Source organism: Triticum dicoccoides, chromosome 4A (assembly GCF_002162155.2).
Source record: "Triticum dicoccoides isolate Atlit2015 ecotype Zavitan chromosome 4A, WEW_v2.0, whole genome shotgun sequence".
Taxonomy (NCBI): Eukaryota; Viridiplantae; Streptophyta; class Magnoliopsida; order Poales; family Poaceae; genus Triticum; species Triticum dicoccoides.
In genome coordinates this window covers 577,079,654-577,084,015 of record NC_041386.1, presented here as the reverse complement: position 1 = coordinate 577,084,015, position 4,362 = coordinate 577,079,654, and the positions used below count along the sequence as shown (strand labels likewise).

The following is a 4,362-nucleotide window of genomic DNA, read 5'->3' as shown; positions in this document are numbered from 1 at the left end:
AGTCTTTGCATTTTCTTGAAAAAAATTAAAATAGGTCAGTTGCTTCTTGTGCTCCACAAAGCTTGCAGTGAATGATGCATATTGTTCCTTGTAAATTTTCAGCACAGTGATAAAAGAATGAATCTAGGGAAGTATGTAGACTGCTTCATGGTTTACACGGCTCGGCATGAAACTCGAGATTCTGTATGAAACTAGCATGGTCCTGTATTTCCTGAAGTGGTGATCAATCCAAACAATGAGGTTCATACTGGAACTAATTGTGGAATCTATATTTGGCTTTATTTCCACCATACTTTACTTCTGAGTGTTTCCCCTTATTGTTTTGCTGTTTCTTTACACTGGATGCTCATTAACAGGAATTTTTAGCAGTCAGCGAGCGGAAGGACTACACTTTAAGTCATTAAGGAATTCTGTTGTCCACTCAGAAATTCGTCTTTGAGTGGTAGCACTCAGTTTGTTCTCTGAACCCTGTAGTGCCAAAAGGGACTTGATACAGTGTGAAGGTGGAGGTCAAAAGATGGACGGTTTTAGCTGTGAATTAACACAAGTGGAGAACTGATCTGGATGTATTGTGGGTGCTCTCACATCTTAAACATGCCTAGCAGAGTAACAGGAGTAGAAGCAAGGGAGTGTGCCATGTGCACTATTGAAGTATTGAGTGCTACGCAGATATGTTCCGTTTGGTCTTCATGTGCAGCAACATTTCTGCTGCGTCCTTCATCTCCTCTTTGAATGTGTGGTTGCTAGACAACTGTATCTTCATATACGTGAGATGAATGGCATTAGTATTTGCAATTAATTCCTAGCAGTTTGGCAGGTTAGCAGTAACATGCTATTTTCAAGTAGAGGTGGGTTGTGGTTTGTGGAGAAAAACGTGAATCCGAGAACAGTGGGCAGCTGCTTTGCTGGGACTGGAAGCTGTCTGTTACTTCTATGTAGCACTTCTCCAGGATGCTGAATTTCAGGCCGATTCAGGCCCCGAGCCAAGTAACCATGTAGGATACAAGCACGTTTTGGTCCAGATTGAGAAGAGAATATGAGTGGAGCTGCATAACTTCGTCCGATTTGCTATGCATCGCATATCTGAAGCAACTACTCTATGACTGTTTAGTTCAGTTCCAAATATTCTTTGGTAAATTGATGCTGCTATCAATTCTACATAGTATAGCTGAATAAAACAAATATTTCGGTTGAAATCTGAGTCTTTCCAGTTGACCTGCTGTGTGACTTTTAAATTACGAGGTTGTTTCGTAGCGGCAATTGTCCGACGTTGTTTCTTGTGGCAACTGTATAATCCAAATCCAGCAGTAACTTTTGGATTGCTCATCGTTTTACTGCAACCTGACAATGCTAAATTATTCAGAGCAAATAATGATGGTGTTCGCTTGTCTAATTGGAAACAAGTGTCTACAGTTCAAAGTTTTTTCATTGCAAAACAGTTAGCTGCTGGTAAATTGTTTAAATCTGCCACTAACAATTCTCTACAATTCAACGTTTTTTCATTGCAAAACAATTACCTTTTGCAGCCTTACACTATATCTGGCATTCCATTTTCAGTATGCTAGCTAACCCTGAGCTGTGTTGTGGTCTATTTGTAGAGTAAGAAACATGATCTGCTTTCAATAGGCACAGTGGGGTGGTGGCTTGCAGCTTTTATGGAGGAAAAACCGTCAGTCAATGAAGAGCTGGTGGCTGCTGTGCTGGGAATGGGGTTCACTTATCTGGGACAACGAGTGAGGGAAACACTTCTAGAGACCCTGCTAACAAAGCTTGCTCTGCCACTTAAATGAGGTGAGCCAGCCAGCTATTCTGCAACCGTTTAATTCAGCTTTCAGTAAGTACTCTTCAGTAAACAGGTGGTATCAATCCTGCTAGTGGACGCTATTAAGATCCAAATGGTAACAAAATGTTTCGCTCGAAGTTGGAGCCTGAAGATGTCCCGTAGTGGCCATCATTGTGGTATAAACCAAATGCAATGAGATTCCTGCCATACCGTGCGTAAGCTTTTGTCTATCATCGCCAGTTTTTACGCGTGGTAGGTGTCAATCGTTTACCATTGTCTCAGTGTTCAGTTTCTTTTCCTGCAACCCGACGACACTAAACAATTTTTTAACGATTAAGTATAATAATGGAGCCCACTTGAATAATTGATGGGCTGGTTGTAGCCATCGTTTTCATTTCCTTTATTGCAAATACGTTTTTCCTGTTGTCACTTGTCACGGGCATGCAGCAACCATCCAAATCTGCCATCAATAGACTACACTTCCGTAGCCTCAGACTAATGGTGGTGGGTGTCAATCGTGAAACGTGCGTACGTAGTCACATAATACACATGATTCGGCATATCAAACCATAGAGTACAGTTAGCAGTTGTCCGTTTAGGCGGCAGCTGAAAACTGTGCTGCCGCATGGTGCAGTATCAAATCGTGCAGCACATTAGTAGTACTTGATTCCAACGTTTTTCTTAGAGAACTTGAGCCGTTCGGGTGCTGGATGCAAGCACAAACAGGCTCTGCTTGATGCGCAAAGTGTCCTGGCTCAATCCATGTCGCGTTCCAGGATTCTAAGGCATAATGTCGAATTTCTGGGGTATCCCGTACTCCCATATATTTTGGTCCATTTAAAATTTGCTAAAAATTCTGGAAAAAAACACAACACAACACCACAACAGATTTCAAGTCCAAGCTCCATTAATTGTTCAAGAAACAAAAAAGAAAAATTCCAAAATTAATATTGTCCATGCTCCAGATTTATGGACCAAATTGGAAAAGCTACTATTCCAAAGTAAATTTGTCTTTCTTTTTTGTTTCTAATTATTTGTTGCAAATTTGGATTTATCCTTGTAACATGATTAGTACTATGTGTTATATGTTAATTTCGCCAACTATTTTTTTCATGAATTTTGGATCAAGGTTTTTATACTAGGAGTACTTTGAGGCAGGAGAAGTAGGTGAAAGCTCTCATGGGATGATTTAATTGTGGCATTTGGGGTTGGTGCACAAGAAGAGAAACTCATGTCCCAACACCCGCAAAGGGTAATATATATGTGATTCATATCTAAAGATAAGCAAGTATGCAAGAAGGGATGGACCTGAGCATCAGGGCGCTTGAGCACCTACTTTTTTTTCCTTTTGCTTCAAGCAAGCTGGCAACAGATATGGGTATGTGTGGCATAGGGACATCACCCCACAGCTATGATCTTTAACTGTGGAGATAAACGAGCCGGCAAGTTCGCACCACAAACTTCAAAGGATGCATATCACAAATAGTTTGCTGATTTGGAGCATGTGTGATGAGATCTCAAAAGGTGGTCTCGTTGTGGCTGCGGCCGTAGGAGAGCTTCTAGGTCTTGCCATCCTTAAGAGCTTGTGTGAAGTCGTCCTTAGCTCGAGAGCCTTCAAGCTTGATTGATGCAAAACAGTACATATTGTTGTTCTACATGTGCCCTGGGCAGTGGTGGTGCTACGTGTTGTTTGTCATTTGCTATTCGCCGCATATCTGAAGCAACTATGTTTAGTTCAGTTGCAAACTAGTGTCATCATTTTTGTCAAACAAGGCGTATATGTGCAGGACTCATGCATTCTCGTGGAGATCAACGTAGATATGTATAGAGGTTGTTAGGCCGGCTTGTTATCTCTTATCTCTTGTAACTAGCTTAGCCTTATTTCTATTCTTCCTCTCCAAGTTGTACTCCCGATTCTCTCCAACCGCATGTATGCGCTATCAGGGAGCCTACGCCCCTGAACATGCAACACCTCGCCTCACATCGAGGTAAGACGTTTCCGCTCTCGCACATGGTATACAGAGCCTCCTCTTCCAATCTCATCTAGCTCACCTCCATTAGTGCCCTAGCCATGTCTTCCTCCGGCTCCTCCCACCCAAACCTCAACCAGCAGGTCACGGAGAAGCTTACCCGCACGAACTATGTGTTGTGGCGCGCCCAGATCGCCCCGCAGCTGCGGGGCGCCGGTGTCTTCGGCTATGCCGACGGCACCACACCAGAGCCGGCCCGACTCCTCGTCACCAAGGACAAAGACGGAAAAGAGTCATCGACGCCCAACCCTCTCCATCCAATTTGGGTACGGGAGGACCAGCAGGTTCTTGGTTACCTGCTCAACAATCTGTCCAAGGAGGTCCTCGTGCAGGTGACCGCAATCACCACGTCGCCCGCGCTCTGGGCTGCTCTGGCGGGCATGTTCTCGTCTCAGTCGCTTAGCCGGGTGAACAATATTCGCACGGCCCTCATCAACGCGCAGAAGGGGACTCAATCCGTCTCCACCTACTTCGCCCACATGCGCGGCCTCGCGGACGAACTCGCCGCGGCCGGCAAGCCTCTGCCAGATGACGCGTTTGTCTCCTACA

General features: G+C 44.2%; 1 pseudogene; it reads left to right on the top strand.

Annotated features, from left to right (window-relative positions):
* Positions 1–3,521, top strand: part of LOC119283685 — a 7,712-nt pseudogene extending 4,191 nt beyond the window's left edge.
* The last annotated feature ends 841 nt before the right edge of the window (positions 3,522–4,362 follow it).